Raw genomic sequence first — 20,018 nt, 5'->3', positions numbered from 1 at the left:
TTCATTATTTATTAACCACTGGGAGCTGTGGAGCATCAGAAGATTTCTAAAACATAATCCCTGCCCTCAAAAGGCTCAAGGTCTACTGAGAAGAGAACTTTGTGTGTGTTCGTACGCACAACAAATATTTTTTTCCTGATTTTATTTTTTGGGTTTTTTTTTTATAAATTTTAATTCCAGTATGGTTAGCATACAGTATTAGTTTCAGCTGTACAATATAGTGATTCAACACTTCCACACATCACCCAGGGCTCTTCATGACAAGTGCACCCCCTAATCCCCGTATCTGTTTCCCCCATCCCTCCCCTCCTCCCCTCTGGTCACCATCAGTTTGTTCTCTATAGTTAAGAGTCCGTTTCTTCGTTTGCCTCCCTCTCTTTTATTTTTCCTTTGCTCATTTGTTCTGTTTCTTAAATTCCACATATGAGTGAAATCATGTTATTTGTCTTTCTCTGATTGACTTATTTCACTTAGTGTAATACACTCTAGTTCCATCCATGTCGTTGCAAATGGCAAGATTTCATTCTTTTTGATGGCTGAGTAATATTCCCTTGTCTTTAGATACCACATCTTCTTTATCCATTCATCAGTCGATGGGACACTTGGGCTGCTTCCGTAATTTGGCTCTTGTAGATAATGCTGCTATAAACATAAGAGTGCATGTATCCCTCTGAATTAGCGTTTTTGTATTTTTGGAGTAAATATCCAGTAGTGCGACTGCTGGATCATAGGGTGGTTCTATTTTCAAGAAATATTTATTGACTGCACACTACGCACCCATCACTCACCCAGGTACTCACTGGGATACAGTGGTGGTTCTGGACAACATGGTCACTGCCCTGTGGAGCTTACAACCGGTAGGCGTGGTTCCACGCCATGCTTCGTCCCTCTCCCTAGCTTCTGACCACTTTTACTGCTTTCCTTGCCCAGAATTCCCTTCCTTTTCCTCTCTGCTTATCTAAATCTAACTTACCCTGCAGGGCTGGGTTCAAGGATACTGTCCCCTGAGCAGTTCCCAGGACTTTATGGCTTTGCAGTTAAGAGCAATGGCTCTGGAGTGAACCCGGGTTCAAGGCTTAACCAGGCCCCTCCCCAGCTGCATGATCTGGGGCACATGGAGTCCAAGAGTCCAAGGTTATTAGCAGTGCCACCCGCACAGGACTGAAGAGAGGAGACACGAGATCATGTGATGTGCCCAGCAGAACGGCACACCCGAAGCTCGCTTTCCGCAGCACCTCTGCTCCTGTCATTTCAGTCTCGGACTCTCTCTTTTATTTTTTTTAAGATTTATTTATTTATTTGAGGGAGAGAGAGAGCAAGAGCACAAGCAGGGGAAGCAGGAGAGGGAAACGACACGGCTCCTATGGGCAAAGGACTGGGGCTTGGAGACGGGCATCCAGGCAATCCATCGAGAGGGCTTGAGACGTGCCAGACATTGTATGCAGACCGCGGGCACACTGACAATGAACTTGCAAAAAAGAAATGACTGGTACTATGTCTTACATTTTTAAAGGAAAGCCAACTTGTGTACCATTCCCCTGTAGTCTTCTTGCCCTCCACTTGCTTCTCAGGATGAACCCACGGTGACTAAAATTTATCAATACGTACCACAGAAATCAAAATAGGCCTGCTCCGCTTCCAAGTCTCAACGACTACACAAGTGCCCCTGGAATTTGGCAAGATCTTTGCGAATCATCCGACGAGGCAAAGAAGAAATAAAACCACGGAGCCCCTTCTGAATCCTTCCACGGGCTGGCTTTGGGATTTCACTTGCCCGGTAAAGGTCACACTATTAAAAGAGGATCCATTTCGCTGCCCTTCTTTAAATGGGCCTGCTAAGGGCAATACGTCTGTGCAATTACAGGATATTACCTCCTTTTTCGAGGACCTGAGGCTTGAGGTGACGGAGCTGCCTCCCACTCAGGGGCACTTGAACAGGGAAGCAGAAAGGTGAGCTGAATGGGTCGTCCAGGTGTTTACTTCCCTGCTTCCTGCTGAAACCGCCACTTCCCCAGGAGGCTGTGCGACACAGAGGACCACGGGGCTGGCTCCTGTCTCCCTCCGCGGCTCAGTCAGCAGCCCCAGGCCTCGCACTCCAGGCCGTGTGTGTATCCAGCAAGGCCCACAGGCGGGCAGCCCCATCCACCCGCGGCCCCTTTTCAACAAGGGTAAATTTCAGCCCGAAGAACGATGAGCGCAGCCCCCACAACCTTGTCACTGGCTGCCCGGTGACACATGACAAGCAGCTGCCTCCAAATCCATTCTCACCCGCAAGACCTGCCACCCTCAGACCCCGACTGGCCGAAGACCGTCGGAAGTGGCCTTTGTTTCCATCATTCCTGCTTCCGGAGGGAGTCAGGAGGCCTCCCCAGAGCACTGCGGAGAGGGGGCCCTGGCAGCGCGGACAGGAGCAGCCTGAAGGGAAAAGCGGGCGCCCCCCGTATCCACCTGCTTGCACCGCGCTGGCCCCTCGGGCACAAGCTGGTCCTGACCTAACCACGACAAATGAGAAAACAACAAGACCGATGCGGTCCCCGTGTACAGATGAGCAAAGTGAAGTCCAGAGGAGCACAGCAGCTTGTCCAGTGTCTCTGAGGTGGGAGAGCCGGCACTGGCTAGAACTCAGGTTCCCCGACTCCCGATCTAGAAAGTTCCTCAGGCCCCACCTAGGCCATTCTATAACCTCCTTAGAGAGTCACGGGCACTTCTCGTCTCCGTCTCCGTCTCCTCAAGCCTAAACTCACTGCCCAAGACACAGATGAAGGAAGGACGGGAACTCATGAGGTGCCGACGGCCTGCCTGTCACAGCAGGTGTACTTACAACTCTCACAAAACCCCACTTCAAGACCAAAGTAATCTGCTGGAAGTCACAAAGTGAGGTGGCAGACTGTTGACTGGTGTCCAGACTGACTCTATAGCCTATCCCCACTTTGTCATGCTACCAAACTCAGCCAGGAACCAGAAGCTACCAAGTCAAGTCAAGAACACCCACTCCTGAGATTACCAAGTTTAAATCTCATGCCCCTGAGACAGATAAATGGACATAAGGAACTCTACGACCACATTTTACAAGGGCAAGAGGAGCCATGAGGAGAAGGGAAGAAAGGAGAAAGTGTGGGCTGCCTTAGTTAGACACCCCATTCCTCACCAGCTGTGTGACCTTGTGTAAGTTACTTGACTTCTCTGAGCCTTGACATCCTTCTGCGTGAAATGAGCATGCTAATGGTGACTACCTCAGCCCTGTAGGGGGATAAAATGAGTACATATTTGTAAAGCACTTAGAGAGGACAGCCCATGGCAAACAGCAAACAGCTAGGTAAGTGCTTGTTAAACAAATAAGATAACTTGTCATTTCTAAATCTCCAAGTAATGACAGCAGTGGAAACAAAGCAACACTTCCCCCTGTTTCTGGCAAGCTTACTGACATCTGGAAAACTCTCCGCTCGGAAGAACGCAAGGTCTCCAAGCTGCCATGGTGGTCACAGATTGCTGAGGCCTTGCCCCCTCACGCCTTGGGCAACACACTTATTTACTGACCCTTCACCTCTGTGTGGCCGTCCCTGAGTTTAAGAGTGTTTCCACACATCACCACACTCGTAAATCTTACCCTAACCCTGCAAGGCAGGTCGAGTAGGGATCCTGTCAGGTCAGGAAACTGAGGCTACGTGATTTGACCATGGCTGGGAGGCGGTTAGGGCAGGGAACCTAGATCTGGCCCCGACCTCAAGCCTGCACTGCCAGGAAATTCTTCCCCTATATATGTTAAAATATTTTCATTATGCAATGTATGTAGAAAAGAGTTTATACACACACACACAAATATATGTATCGTAAACAATGATAAACTTCCACCTGCTTAAGAAAGAGGACGTTAGCTTGGAAATCCCCTGTGTTCCTATTTTTCTGATAATAGCACACCTACTTCTTTATCATAAAAAAAGGTAAACATGCACATAAATCTACAACATACAAAGTGAAAAAGGCTGCACTCTGGACACTTAGTGTCGAGAAGCTTTCTGCCCAGAACTTGCTGAGAGGACGGAAATGTTCTAGATCTGTGCTGTCCAAGGTGGAAGCTGCTAGCCATGTGGTCAGTGAGCACTTCCAACATGGCTAATGTGGCTGAGGAAGTGAATTTTATTTTAGTGTAATTTTTAATGCCATACACATGTGTCCACACAACATTTGAATAAAAATGGGTAATCTTTTCTTTCCTCTTAAGACATCATGGCTTTCTTCCCATATCCCCGTATACTGATCTACTTTACTATTTTTAATGGTCTCTTCCATTTAGGGGATACCATACTTGATGTAACCAGTCCCCAGTGGATGGGTATTTTCGGAGTTTCCAGTTTTTTGTTCCTGCAAAGAATGAGCATATCCGCCAGTCTTGGGGACCCTGTGCCTCGAATGCCCACTGCCGCAATAGCCAAAAATAGCAAGGCAGAAAGGGAGTTGGGAGGTCTCATGGCCGTAGCTCCCAAGGATGAGTGGCCACGATGGCTCTGGAATCAGGCAAGCCCTGATTCCTGATTCCTCACTGATGGTGACAGGCAGAAAACCCAGTGCCCCGAGATACACTCACTTCTTAGTCCCCAGAAGCTGTGAATATTAGGTTAGATGGCAAATGATGTGATTCCGTTAAGGATCTTGAGAGAGAAGGAGCTCATCCTGGGTTTTCCACGTGGGCCATAAATACCATCACATGTATCCCTGTAACACGAACGCTAAGATGTGAGCAACACGAGCAGCAGCTGAAAGGGGAAAGGCATAGATTCTCCCAATGTGCCTCTGGCGGAGGCCCGGCCCGGTGACACCTTGCTTCTGGACTTCTGACCTCCAGAACTATGACAGAATGCGTGGACGCTGTTTTAAGCCACCGAGATTGTGGTGATTTCTTATCGCAGCCACAAGAAATGAATATACTCATGGTGTGGCCTCGGACCACGCTGACTGCACTCTCTACGTCGGAAAGAAGGGGAAACAGGAAGAGTTACTTTGGAGAGCTGTGGCGATGAGAAAGATGAGCTGTGAAGTGCCTGGCAGGCATCCAGGAACTATGAGGGGCTTGACCCTGGTGCAGGGAAGGTTCTGAGCAAAGGTGCCAGAGCCGGGCCGAGCGCTCTCGCTTCCTGTGTGACCTGGCAGCTGACTTAGGTATGAGGGGTGAAAGAGATGTCTCAGGGAAGCCTTCAATTAGTCCCAGTATACAGTAAGTGCTTGATAAATGCTACCTATGGCTTATTTTTATTACCACCACCGCCTCTGGGTTAGCCTGCTCAGGCTGTTGTAACCAAAGACCACAGACTGCATGACATAAACAACAGAAACAAATCTCCTCATAGTTCTGGAAGCTGGAAGCTCAAGATCAAGGTGTTGTCAGGGCTGGTTTCTCCTGAGGCCCCTCTCCTTGGCTTATAGATCACCACCTTCCGGCTGTGTCCTCACATGGCCCTCCCTCTATGTACGTTCATCTCTCTCTGTATGTCCAAATATCCTCTTTGTATAAGGACACCAGTCAGACTGGATTAGGGCCCACCAAACAGGTTCACTTTAACTTTATTACCTCGTTTTTATTTTTATATTTTTTAAGATTTTATTTATTTGACAGAGAGATAGAGAGAGCCAGAGAGCACAAGCAGGTGGGGGTTGGGGGGGGGGTGGAATGGCAGAGGGAGAGGGAGAAGCAGGCTCCCCGCTGAGCAGGGAGCCCGACGCAGCACTCGACTCCAGGACCCCAGGACCATGACCTGAGCTGAAGGCAGATGCTTAACCAACTGAGCCACCCAGGCGCCCCTCATCACCTCTTTAAAGGCCCAACCTCCAAATGCAGTCACATTCAAATACATCGGGAGCAGGTTCTGAACATACGAAGCTGGGGGGCACACAATTCAGCCAAGACCACCACCACCACCACCATCATCACCACGAAAAGTTCCTTGCCCAGTGTCTCGGAGTTTTGGTAGATGTTCTCCTGTGAAGGAGCAATGCAGTTAACATTTAGAGACATGTGCTTCTAAAATGATTTAAATAGGTAAATTGTGGGTGCTTAAGTTATCTGGAAAGCTGGGATCCTGGACACATGAAGGGCTGTGGTGGTTACAGGGTTACTGGGTATCCTCCCCGGCCTTGCTCCCCAGCTCACTGCACAGGGATTTCTTTGAAAACCTCCACACACAGGATCCAAGGTTGGTTTCTTGGAGGAAAGAAAACGTGGTGTCTCACGTTCTCCTCCCAGCAGCCAGGGCCAGCGCCCGGGGAGGAGGGCACAGGCCTGCAGGCCGGCCCAGCAGGCCGAAGAAGGTAGCGCACTTAGTGGGAAATGCAAATCAATTCCACTCAGCCTCCAACCCTGAACTCTGAAAAGGGAAGTAGAACCATGGCACAACTTAAAATAAAGAAGTGAGTGGCTTATAATGACTCTGAGGCTTCCAGGAAAAAGCCATTCTGAGGGTAAATAACAAAGAAGTCAAAGAAAACTGAGAAAACACAGTCGGGTGTGACCGCCCAGAAAACGAGGAGAGGCCAGTTTCCAGGGAAACCGGAGAGACCGCAGAGATGGCCCAATTTATATGTCCCCCTCAGGAGCAACTGCAGTCAGGAGGCCCTCGGTGCAGCTCCTTCCCTGGGACCTGAACACAGAGACGGAGGGCCAGTGTCCTTCAGCACCGTCGGGATTTGACCCGTCTGCTCGGGTCGCAGCCAGAGTCATCTTGATGATAACGCCCGTGAGGAGGGTGACAGCGCCACTTACCAAGGGCCCGCCATGACACATGCACTTGACATATTCTCTCAGTATTTCCAAAATGAACTTAGGGGGTCTCGGCCAAAACCTTTAATAGATTCGGACAGAAGTATCAGTGCGTCACGTCTTGGGGACGTGTGTATATTACATGTGCGCTCGTGTGCACGGAGTCTAAACGAAATGCCTATTTCACACTGTATGTCACAGTCAAAATGTTTGAAAGCCTCCGTGTGCTGTTACCATCCCCACCTTACAGAGGAGGAAATGGATGTGCCCGACGTTTAATAGTCTAAGGTCACAGAGCTTATGACAAGAACCCCACAGCCCGGGGCCCTTGGTGCCCATGTCGCTTCCATGCCCTCAAAGATTTCCCACAGCTCTCAGAATAAATCCCCGAACCCCATCCTCATACCCTCACCTCCTTCTTGCCACTCTGTACCCCAGCTCATTGGTCTTCCTTAATTTCCTCCAACACTACCTGTTCTTCCCTGCCTCAGGACCTTCGCATACACTATGCCCTCTGTGTGAAATATTCCCATCCATTTCTCCAGGTTCAAACCCACAGACCCTTTATCACCTGTCTTTCACTTGCTCAGAGACCTCTCTTTCCCCTCACTCCTGATTAGGTCACATGACCCCAAAGAACACCCTCCTCACCGCCTTTGTTGTCTTGTCACTCAATAAATGCCTACGGAGTTAGTTATTGTTTTGTGAGGTCCGTAATGGCAAGGACTATGTCTGTCTTGTTCCCAGGTGCTTAGTACAGTGCAGGAATTCTGCAGGCACTTGAGGAAGGAGCAAATGAACCAGCCACATGAGAAGCACTACTTCCAGGAGACAAGGGAACTGTGCGTGGCTGTCAGCTGAGAATACCAGCACCCCAAATTACACAAGGCTTTACCACATGAAATAACCTGGTAATGAAATCTAAGAAATCTGGATTCGAATCCAACCATGCAATTGATTAGCTGGGTGACCTGAGTTGATGACTCAGTTTCCTCATCTTCAGGGGTACCTGGGTGGCTCAGTCGGTTAAGCATCTGCCTTCGGCTCAGGTCATGATCCCAGGGTCCTGGGACTGAGCCCCGCATCAGGCTCCCTGCACCTCGGGAAGCCTGCTTCTCCCTCTCCCCCTGCCCTTCCCCCCAGCTTGTGTGCTCTCTCTCTCTCAAATAAATGAATAAAATCTTAAAACCAACAACAACAACAAAGCTTCCTCAGCTTCAAAAGAGTGGCGTATGCTTCTCCATGAGATAACTGAGATCTTAGCTTTGGCCCATCCAAGGGCCCCCCCCCCAAATTAAAGCTCGTGTTAATATTTTCATAACTCTGTGTTCTTCACAAAACCGTCGCAGGTTCCCAGAGATGACCTATGACCAGGGTTTGGGGCGGCAGGTACTCTCACACATCGCTGGAAGGAGAGCAGTGTGGGGCAGCTTTAGGAACGGAAATTTGACAAGGGCTGTGCTCTCTGACCTAGCAATTCTACTTCCAGAAATTTTACTCTAGGCATGTCAAGGGACTTACATAACCAGGGTTTTTACCACCGCCTTCTTTACGACAGCAGCTGATTGGAAATAACCTAGATGCCCAGCAACAGAGGATTGGCTATGGAAACTTGGGTGTCCCACGTGCTAGAATCCCATGCAGCTCCAAGAATGAACGGGAAAACTCTTAAGTACTGACTGGTGTGCCCTCCCATCCGAATGAAAGTGTGCTAAACATGGAATCGTGTGTGTGTTAGGCTACCATCTAAGTAAAAGAAGATGAAAAGAGCATGTACATATTCCATTGCACTGCATAAAGTACCTCTGGGAGGACAAACCAGAAATTGAGAACACCTGTTTCCCCCAAAGAAAAGGGCTGAGTGACAGGGACACGGTAGGGAAGACTTCTCTGCAAACTTGTTTGCACCTTTGAATTTTGAAACATGAAAATGTACGACATATTCAAATAAATAAGTAAAAACAACAGTGAGGCCTCCCTCACCCCCACAAAAGAAAGGCAAAAACATAAAGGTTATTGATTTGTTCAAAGTCACTCAGCTGCTTGGAAGAAGTGAGGTTTCGAACTTGGCTTCTGATCCCAAACAAGTGATCAATTATAGTTCATTCATTCACTCATTCGACAAATTTATTTCTTCGGCACTTATTCTACAAGAGGAGCTGCCTTGTACAGGGACACACAGGTCAGAAAAACAAGCCCTGGGGGAAAAAAAGAAAACGAAAGGAAGACCGATTTCTTTCCCTTTTTGCACCACACGTCGCCTACTTGCCACACTTTGTGGAACCTCACCAAGAGTGGGCAGGACCTGCCTGGGCTATAGGAGGCAGTCACTCCTTAATCCCATCTGGTTTTTGCCAACTCAGGACACAAGCTCAGTTTTGCCAGATCCGAATTTTCCAAGAGATGCCAAAAATCCAGGTTTTTTCAAACGTGAAATCGTGTGATTTATAAATGTTGGCCACGAATTCACCAAGCTGACTCGCACTTTAGGGGCCCAACTAGAGGTTTGGGACCTTTCTTTTATCCCATCACAGCTAGGATCACCAGCCTTCTCTCACCCTTCCCTGGGGCCTCCATCAGGTGTGACGTAAGCCCCCACAAACCAGCCACCGTGGGCTTGAGCAAGTCACTTCCCTTCCTGAGGTCTGTTGGCTTATCAGTTGATGAAGAGTCCGGCCTAGCTGGTGGCCATGAGCCCCTCAGCATCGTCAGCTCTCCGTTCAGCCCCTACCCTGACTGCCCTACAGACCTGAGCACCTCTGAGAGAGGAGGCAGCAGATGACCCCCAACATGGCACAAACCCAGAACTAGCCACCACCTACCACATCATCTAGCTGACCAGCCTCTTAACTATCAGCTGTCTTATCTCAGTCCTACCCCATCACTGACTCTGCACTGGAACTGCGAGCTCCCCTTCGTATTACAGACCCACGCACGCACACTCTTCCAATGGGACAAGCCAGCAGCATGTGGGGGATCTCGAAAAGAAACCCACAGCAAACAGGACACACCAAACCGACCCAGGAAACTAGATCTGACCCCCACACACCCCACCCCAGCCCAGCCCACTAGATGGAAACCAAGCCAGAAGTGGGTATTCAAGAGTGCCGAGACCATTCTGCAAATCCCCTACCATGACTATTTTACTCTATTTATCACTGAAAAGAATATACTAGCTTTCATCAGGGGCCGGCCAAGATAATCAGGATGGTGCCACACCTCTGTCTGCATCTAGCATCTCAGGTCATCTCCACTCAAAACTAACAAGGCAGGTTTAATTTTCCCATGTTGCCGATGAAGAAACTGACGGACAGGGATTAATTTATCCAAAGTCAGAAGATTAGTTAAGAGGGACCTGAGCAACAGATCCTACCTGATTCCAGGGCCTGAGCTCCTAACCGCTGTGGTTTAAGCAACACTCACGTCTGCCACACGCAGAGGTGAGAGGTGACCACCACCCATGGCTTCCCTTCATGCACACCATCGACAGCTTCTTGCCTGGCCCGGGCAGCAAGCGCACTCTGTCTCTCACAGGAAGGAGGCTTTGTTTTCTCAGGGCCCTTACCAGCTTGTGAGGTCATCGCGTTTGTTTACTTGTTCACTGACGAGCCCCGATGGCATGTTAAGTTCCTCAAAGTCTGAGACCTGACCTGTCTCATCCCCTGCCGTGTCCTGCTGTGAGCACGGCACTGGGCACGTACGAGGTAAACATCTCTGAATGATGGAATGACTCATGGACTTCCAGGCCACCGGCAGAGCAACCTTCCCGTTATTGAGGGACCAGAAAAGTTCTCCCCGGATGACTGAACTGGGATCCGTCCGCCTAAGTATGACTGTCCACGGAAACGTGGACCGTGGCCGTGTGGACCAGGAATCCTGGGTCTGTATGCGGGTGTGTGGAGCCTACAGATGGGGCCCAGGAGAGATGCCTGCTGCAGAGCCACGCCTTTGTTTTGATTAAGGACCAAACTTCGCAACTCTTAGGAGACAAAAGCCAGCCGAGGGATAGACACTGCCACAAACAAGAAAATGTGAAGGGTCAAGTTCGGACTATGGAAAAGGCTCCACGGGAAGAATGAGAGAACTTTCTCATTGCTCCACTGGAAACCGATGCAGACAGAAGAGTCTCGAGAATGTGAATTTAGGCAACAGTAAATATTAGCGCAAACAGGATGCAAGCTCAAGTGCTTATCTCTGCTTAGCCAGGCTTTCTCAATGCCCAGAGGACTCAAAGCACTGACGATTCGGATCCAGCTAGCAGTAATTATTTCATCAGACTATCGCCCTCACCCTGGCCCGCCAACTACTGTATAATCACCAGAAAAAAATCCCCTCCTTTGGTACAAGTCAAGCAAAACTGTGGGGAATAACCACACATCTTATTTACTCATCTGTGAGCCCCACTTGAAGGATCGAGTTGCTTGGAGTGCAAATTGTGAAGGTGCGGCCCATAAATGCCATCCAGAGTGATTCTGACGGGCCTACCAGATGATAAACTGGAACGTCTAGACAGAAGCGGTCGCTGAGGCTGACCATTACGTGAGCAATTACACTTCTGACATGTACCATCTAAAACCCTGGTGGGTGACACAGCGGGCCAAAGCTACTGTCTGGCAGACAATAAGAATTTTCAGGGTGGGGAAATGTGCTCCAGATTAACTTGTGCTATTTGTTAAAAATGAGCTTCACCCTCCCACTGCAAGAACAGGGTGACATGCTTTTTCACGAGAAAATGGAATCAAGGGAAAGGAAACTTCTCCGTGTCCTACTGTAGCCAAGTATAGGGAGCACTGAATAAAGACTCAGAAAACTAAAGAGGCTCCTGGGATCTCATCACTTCACAGAGGTCATGGGGTTACTTCAAGTTCATTCAACAACCAAACGTTAAGAGGTCCAGCATGTGCCAGGATCTGAGAAGAGGAAGCATAGAGGGTAAGGAAGAATAAATTCCCTCCTTCCATGGGGCTCAGGGTCTTGCCAGAAACATTCAGAAGTCATGTTATAAATGCACGTTGACAACTATAATTGAAGACGCGCAGTGGAGACAAGATTGAGGCGGAAGGGTAAATCACCTCTAGTTATAAGGCAAAGCTATTAAGGAACACCTGGGTGGCTCAGTCAGTTAAGCTCAGATCATGATCCCAGGACCCTGGGATCGAGTCCCTTGCTCAGCGGGGAGCCTGCTTCTCCCTCTGCTTCTGCTGCTCCCCCTGCTTGTGCTCTTTCTCTCTGACAAATAAATTAAAAATCTTAAAAAAAAAAAAAAGGCAAAGCTATTAAGAGACCAAGTGAAAAATACAGGTTCTCCATTTTCTTGCCAGTTACTCTAAAGAACATGGATGCTGGAGCCTAGAAAGGAAATGCGGGGAAGGAAACAAGCTTTCATAGGTAAGCCTTTCAGAAGCTTGAGTATCCTTTTTCATTTGTGATGGACAAGGAAAGGATAAAAAAAATCACATTTCAACAAATATTTCAGGAGCACCTACTAACCTGAACACAAAGATGAGCCAAATGTAGTCCTACCAGTAGCAAAGAAACAAGGAGAGAGAAGAATTTGATCATGATTAAAGACAAAGACAAGAAGGCCTGAAGCCGGAATGGCAAACTCAATTCTCATCGGGGCCGAGGCAGGGAACACCACGGTGTTAGAGAATCCAGTCTTTTTGTTATTGTTTTTTTTTTTTTTTAAAGCTGGGAACCTGAAGTTTAGATATCAAGTCTCCTAATTTTTATATTTTAAACAGCGGTGGACCAATCCCATTATTTTGTAGTTAGGAAAACTGAGGCCCAGAGCAACGGAGCAACTTGCCCACGGTCATACAGCTCGCCCACGGCAGAGTTGAGATCAGATTCCAGATCTCAATTCTTTGACCCGCGTTGTCTCTAAGATGCCCGTGAGGACCAACGCAGGGACTCTTTCAACAGCTCCCCTCTCTGCAAAGTTGATACCGACACCTTTCGGGGTGTCTTGAAAGTAATCAATTGTCCTGTTGGTCAAGAATTTTTTAAAACTTTTCTCAGAACACTGCAAAGGATTACTTTGTTTGCCCCCCAATTTTGCCTCCAGATACTTTACAGTGAAAGGGGTCACACAGCTCCACAGTGGGGGACCCAGCAGCTGGCACGCTGCCTCAGAATTCCCCGAAATGACGACGTCAGTTGACGTGATGTCCCCCAAAGACATCTGGAGAACGACAGTGAACTAGTTCCAAAGGAGTATGTGGAATGAGACAGCAAGCATTAATGGGTTTCCACTAAGGATTTATGCAGCTGAGGTCACAAGCAGGTTGTAACAGGGTCTGACGCAGCTCAGTTCAGAATAATACACACACACACACACACACACATCACAGCCTGGGCTGGATTCCTGCCCCCAGTCCTTGGGAGGAAGACAAAAAACAAACGCTCCTTTCAGGTATTCTCCCAGGCTCAGCTCAAGCTGACATATACTCTAGTTCCTGAACGAGGGAGCCCAAAGTGGTCCTTTAATCCAAGTATTTGCTAAAAACCTAAAAACCTAACTGTTGTCACAGATGCCTTCAACAAAACACAGAACTCAGCCCGGGTCAGAAAGAACCAGCCAAGCCAGAGAAAGTCCTGTAACAGGGAAGGAGGAGTGAGAAACTGGGGGTGCTGTTGGCATGCGGCAACCTGCTAAGGCGAAACCAGGACGCTGATGAATGCATTAGAAAGCGCATATATTTGTACCCCAAAATTGAGGAGAAGGAAAGAGAATGAAAGCCCAGAGAGGTAAATACGTGTTTTTAGGTAGCATATCATTATATGCAAAATAAATTGTACAAACACGCATGATGGGTTCTTTGGGCAGTGGCACGGGTAAATGCTGACCATATTTTCCCATGGGCCACGGTCAAAAGAAGGAGAGGGGCACCTGGGTGGCTCAGTCGTTAAGCGTCTGCCTTCAGCCCAGGTCATGATCCCAGGGTCCTGGGATCGAGCCCCGCATCGGGCTCCCTGCTCCGCAGAAAGCCTGCTTCTCCCTCTCCCACTCCCCCTGCTTATGTTCCCTCTCTCGCTATGTCTCTCTCTGTCAAATAAATAAATAAAAACCTTAAAAAAAAAAAAAAAGAAGGAGAGAACTTTTGGTGAGTTCTACCACTCTCTGAAACTCTCCGGGCACAGGTCATCCGTCAGCACACCAGGGCCCCGAAGAGGACCGGGCAAGTGAGGCACCGTCTCTCAGGGTCATGCCCTCCGTGGTTACACCCTCCGTGCCTCTGAAGCACAGAGTAAAGATGGCTGATTTTCATTACAGGCCTATCCTTTTACTACAGAGGTAAAGGACCACATCATACTCCATCCAGAAAGCTTCACGTAGGTGTCCCTAAATTTCCGACAAAGAACTCCGTTCACCGGCTTGCCTTCAGGAGGCTGACTGCACCGGATGTCCCTGGCTGGGAGTTTCTGCTTCGCAAAGAAGCCGGTATATAATAACATCATTTATTATCCTGCTAGAGAAATGTAGTATTTTTAAAAGGTGGGGAGGAGGAGAACACCCTCTACACATTTAAAGAATATAAAAAAGCCTCCCAAATCCCAGAATACGTTAGAACTAGAACTATCGTGGATTAAAAAAAAAAAGTCAGCTTAAATTTAATAGACCGTTTAAATTCCTGGTTGATGGTAATTACAGAGCAAGCAACATTTCTTTAAACGCTGCTAGACAGAACTTAATCCAATTTAGGTAATCACTAACCTTTGCTGTTTTTTTTTTCCCCCTCCCTCTCTCTCCTCTAAATGAAATCCAAGGATTGATCTACAAAGGCCATAAACTGGCAAAGCATAAAAAAAGAATATTTTAAAGACAGAGATTGGGTGACTATTACCACTAAAGGCCAAGTCCAATTAAAATGGAAACAGGTCTCACGAGCTCCCTAATTTATATTGCCTATAAACTGGGGATTCTAACCAGGCATCATCACAACAGAAGGTATGCTGAGGAGGGTGGGGGTCCTTCCTTCCCCGCTGGCCCCCTCTGGGCACCTCGTGTGGCCTCCCAATTGCCAGGTCTTGCTTTACAGTATGACAGCCATCCCCTGCCAGACCAAGGCTGATAATTCTCTATACTCAAAGTATCTGCAGGGCCTCTCTCCCTCTTCCATGAATTATCAGAATTATCCAGACGGTCCCTTCAGCTCATCCACTGCTCACCTACCTCCTATCCCCTCATTTTTAGAGCTCCCACACTGCTCGGGTACCCACTTCTGATCCAGAAACTTCCATGTGAACCACCAGGACTTTACTGAGTACTTGGCACCCTGGATTCTTCACCGAAGGCCTTCAAGGGTAGATATCAAAACATACTGGAAAGCACAAGGTGCTTAAGTTAATGGCTGTTCGTCAGGAAAGGAATTAACCTCTCTGAGCTTCTGTTTTTACATCTTAAAATAAGGAAAAGAATATTCACCTGCTCAGGTGGTGAGAGGCTCAAATGACATCACCATGGCTGCACCTGGCTCATAAGAGCTGCCCAAGAAATACGTTGGCTTGTTTGTTTTAACTGTACAAGTTTCAAAGTAAACCTTGGATCCCCAGTTGCTGAGAAAAATGTTCATTAACTCAAGTTCACCTCTGATGTCTCATCATCGCTTTGCATCATTTACACTCCCAACCTCCTTCCTGGCTCCAAAGTGGAATCTTCCCTTGCCTTCTGCTTATCAGGATATCACTCTCTCTGTTCCCAAAGTCCTAACCCAGCACAAAATCCCCAAAATATTGTATTCTCAACCTTCAGCAATTGAGATATTCACACTGACTTGTTAACAAATGATACGGTCTGTAAGCATTACTTTTAACATTGCATACAGAGAGGCAGCTCTAGGGAACAAACTTCTAATGAGGAACATTAAACAGAGTAGGGATCTCTCAGAGGGGCTCACACCCTACTTCTCAAATCAATTCTGTATTGGCCTAGCTCTGCAAAAACCATGAGAAGGAAAAAGGCTGCAATTCAAGAAAGATTTCAGTACACTTGACCTTGTACAAGGGCTCTACAAAAGGAATGACCACAGGAAGTAATGAGGGTAGAAAAATAATTAAGAAATCCACAAAGTCCTAATAATTCCATTTCCTACAGATAAATGGCTTAAATCTTGCACATACACAGTCAGTGAGCAAACTGAAGATGATGACATTTAGGTCTGGACTACCAGCATGAAATTTTCAGGTACCAGAGTAACAGTTTTCTAAATACAAGATTAGGACTTTTTTCCTTCAATAATTGAGCCATTCCGTGGTACTATGTGACATAGAGAAAAAATAAGAAAGAAGAAGCCACCAAGTTACTCAACTATAAGCCGATCTAGTCATCAACTGAGGAACAACAAACTGAAGGGAAAGATCCTCAGTACTGGCTCCCACTAGAGGCCTGGAGTAACAGACCCAGACCCCATCCTCGGCTCTACCCCCGTGTGTGTGACTTGGGACAAACCACTTAAATAGTTTGTCCAAAGCCTCAGTGGGCTCCTCATTATTGTGATGGGGATATAACAGTACCTACCTCATCACTGTTTTGGTGCAGATTATATAATATTATCAATGTCTCTTAGGGCAAAGTTTAAGACATAATAAAAACTCAAGAACTGTTTGCCCCCCTTCCTCCTTTTCTAAATAAAGGGAACGTTTTTATAATGTTCAAGTAACAATCATTATTGAAATCTCACCCCCTGAAATAAATATCCACGAGCCTCCGGATCTGAAAGAAATGAGGTCTCCTCAATTTAGAAACAAGGGAGTCTAAACCAAGCCCCGGAGAAATAAGCCAGCTGGACTACTAGCTCATTTCTAACGTCTTTCTTTTTTACCCTATTCATGGTTCTGGCTGTTAGAAGCATCAGTAAGATACCGAAAGGACAATGATTGGGTTTGGAAAAACAGAAAACAATTTTGTGGACTGATCAAGCATGGTTTCCTTTATCTGCTCGTTGCCTACAGAATAAGCTCTCAACGGTGGCACCCCTACATGCGTTAGAACAGCTCAATACTACAGGGGCGCCTGGGTGGCTCAGTTGGTTAAGCGGCTGCTTTCGGCTCGGGTCATGATCCCAGGGTCCCGATATCGAGCCCCTCATCGGGCTCCTTGCTCAGTGGAGAGCCTGCTTCTCCCTCTCCCACTCCCCCTGCTTGTGTTCTATCAAATAAAATCTTACAAAAAAAAAGAACAGCTCAACGTTGCAGCCAGGTTCCACCACCGCATCTTTCTTGATCGTACGGGGAACCTCAGCAAGGGCTTACATTTCAGTGGAGAGCCTGCTTCTCCCTCTCCCACTCCCCCTGCTTGTGTTCTATCAAATAAAATCTTACAAAAAAAAAAAAAAAAAGAACAGCTCAACATTGCAGCCAGGTTCCACCACCGCATCTTTCTTGATCGTACGGGGAACCTCAGCAAGGGCTTACATTCAAATTGTGGCTAAATTAGCCTCTGCAAGCTCCATTTCCCCCCCTGACCCACTTGCTGTTCCGTGGTGTCAAGAACAGCGCCTTCCACCAGGGAGCAATTTACCAGAGCTCAGCACCGGGACATTCTGCAGCGTGTAGGCCAATGAAATGTCAGGACAGCAACACACGGCGGTCAAGCTCACCAAAGAGGTCAAAAAAGGACAGTATTCGTGGCTTGATCAACCAGCACCCTTTGGAGGGGCACAGCGGACCGTTAGCGCCCTTGAGCAATTTGATCTTTCGCGTGGGCCATTTGAATTTGCACGGATCCCGTGGACAACAGGTTCCAGAACTCCGCCCCAGCAGGGATGCCGGGACACCGGCCCAGAGCTTTTCACATGCGGGTCTCGGGAGCAAACGTGCGTCTGAGCGGCCGCGCGGGACCCTTCCGTCTTGTGGGGCGCATCGCACTAATTGAAACCTTACCCACCGCAGGACTGCAGCGGCGTCTATAAATACCGCCTGACTGCTGACAAACAAAACGCGGGCTCCCGGCACCGCGGAGGAAGAGGCGGCGGCATGTGACCGAGGGCAGGGGCAGGGAAAAAACCCCGTTGCCTACCAGGGACGCACCCCAGCGCCGATTCCTGAAGCACAGTTTGCAAGCACACAGCCTGATGTGACCCGGGGCGCCCGCCCTCGGGAACAGAGGCCGAGCGCCGGGAAGGGAGGGTCTCGGCCGCGGGGGGACCCGGGGCTCCGGAGCGCCCCCAGCGCGCAGGGGGCCCCCAGCATGAGCACAGTAGGCGTGCAGAGGGCAGCCTCGCCAAATGGAGGGCGGGCGGGAAAGCCGGCGCGGAACGGGGGTGCCGCCGGCGCCTACAGCCGCCCGCCCCAGCCGGGTGTCTTCGCGGGCTGCGCCCCGGCCCGCCCCAGTCGGCGGAGCCCAGCGGAGCGCGGGACAAAGCGGCTGGCCTCCCTGCCCTCCCTCCCACGCCTGCCTCTGCAAAAGGGGGCCGGCAGGAAAAGATGGGCTGCCTCGGGGCGCCCGATCGCCCGCGCCCCAGCCGGGGCAGCTCTTTAGATTTGCCGCCTCCGGCCGAGGGAGAACGAGAGAGGCCAACAAGCAAACTTTCTTTTTCGATCTCCTGGCACAGCCTGGGTCCCGCGGTCGGCGGCATCCCCCCATCCCCCGCTAAGCCGCACGGCTTCCCCCCCCCCCCCCGCCCCAACCCGGTGTCGCCAGTCCGGACCCCTCCGTCCTCCTACTGCGTGGGATCTGAAGATCCTGCACCGTGCTGGGGTCCCCATCCGGTTGCCCCCAAATGTGACTTTTTCCCCAAGCCGCCTCCCCCCCCCCCCCCCCCGGCCCGTGCCCCGCCAGTCTATGCCCAGAGTGCACGGCGATTTCGTGCTCAATCCTGTGCGGTCGCTGAGCGGACAACTCCAGCCCCTCCCCGGGACTTCCCCACTCACCCCCTTGGGGTCCCGGGGCTGAGTCACCTCGAGTTGCGCACACCCGCAGCTCGCCTCCGCCCGAGACTCTGCGCGCCCGGGACAAAGTTTCCGGTCTTCCCGAGAAAGTTTTCTCACCGGAGAGCGACGAGGGACCTGGAGAGCTCTGCCGCCGCGCTCTGCCCAGCTCTCCCTCCTCCCTCCCGGCGCAGCGCTGGCCTCTGCGGGGTCGCGTCCAGCCTCCCGTCCGCCAGCGCGGGTCCACGAACGCCGCGGCCGCGGAGCTCCCCGCGCCCGGCTGGTGACACGTTTCCCTCCTCTCTCCTCTCAAGGCCGCCTCCTCCCCCTCCTTCTCCTCCTCCTCCTCCCACTTTTCCTGTCCTGTGCTCATCGCTTTAGTTTCTCTCCTGCGCCCCCACCCCACCCCACTTCAACCCCTCCTACTCCTCCTCCCCTGCAGCGATTCTCACCCGGCTGGGGAGGGGCGAGGGGGAGGAGGCGCCTGCACTTTCATCCAGATCAACAATTTCAGGAAATCCAACTCTTAACTTGAAAAGCCTGGGAGGATGCAACAGGTCGAGAGAGCTCACACAAGAGGAGATCCCCCGCAAACCTGCACCGTGGGATCTCCGCCGCAACCCCCTACCAAGGGAAACTCTACCAGGAAGCCATGGGATTGTTTCTAAGGCTCAGTAGAGTCCCCGAGAGCCTGGGACTTTCGCTGTTGTTTCAAGGAACAGTCCCCAGGCCGATTCCAGGAACAGTTGTTTTAAGTGCATTAATGAAAATATAATTCCAGTGAGGTCTCTCCCTTAGATTTGCAAAACCCTTTTAAAGCTCCCAAATTCTCTTTCCAGCTGAAGGTTTAGTGAATTGGAGGGACCCTCAGAGTTTGAAACAACAGAAAACCAGCCAATCTCAAAATTAAAACCAGTGTAAAATTATTTTCTTTTTCTTTCTTTCTTTTTTTTTTTTTCTTTTTGCAGGTGGTAAGAATTTGAGGCGGTTGTTTTCAGGAGCCACTGGCTTGTATAATTTCACCCTATGGTTGAGCAGGAAATACTTTTAAAATGCTGCCTGCTCGAACATCACACTTAGGCTTTGAAACCACAGTTGACATTTGCTGAAGAAAAGATGTGCCTTTTTATGTCAAAACTGAGGAAAAAATAAATGTTTATTTTGATCACTGTACCCTTACAAGACCTGGGTAAGCGAGGGTTGCTGGTCAGGGTTTGCCCAAGGGAGGGGGCTTGAGGGGGTTTGATGAAGCTTCCCCAGCCCCACTTGTCCAATGATAGTAAAGGATTCTCAATACAAACCCCAGGGGGGTGAAGAGACCTTAAATCTCATCCCAGGAATCACACACATGGAGAAGCTCCAGGCTCTGGGCACGGGCTGGGGAAAGGAAAGCATG

General features: G+C 49.4%; 1 protein-coding gene across 6 annotated transcripts in view; it reads right to left on the bottom strand.

Annotated features, from left to right (window-relative positions):
- Nucleotides 1–19,008, bottom strand: part of PRR5L (proline rich 5 like) — a 71,430-nt gene extending 52,422 nt beyond the window's left edge. The window contains exon 1 of one of the 6 annotated variants that reach the window (XM_035012589.1): nucleotides 18,743–19,008. The gene's annotated coding sequence lies outside the window, so the exon portion shown is untranslated. Of the gene's footprint in view, nucleotides 1–10,124; nucleotides 11,915–18,625; nucleotides 18,723–18,742 lie in introns of those variants that run through there. The other 5 variants (XM_035012584.1, XM_035012588.1, XM_035012587.1 and 2 more) reach the window with 5 other exon arrangements.
- Between the last annotated feature and the right edge of the window lie 1,010 nt (nucleotides 19,009–20,018).

The sequence above is a fragment of the Mirounga leonina genome, unplaced genomic scaffold (assembly GCF_011800145.1).
Source record: "Mirounga leonina isolate KUSES-001 unplaced genomic scaffold, KU_Mleo_1.0 Mir_166, whole genome shotgun sequence".
In the NCBI taxonomy this organism is placed as follows: domain Eukaryota; kingdom Metazoa; phylum Chordata; class Mammalia; order Carnivora; family Phocidae; genus Mirounga; species Mirounga leonina.
This window is presented reverse-complemented; position numbering and strand designations above follow the sequence as displayed.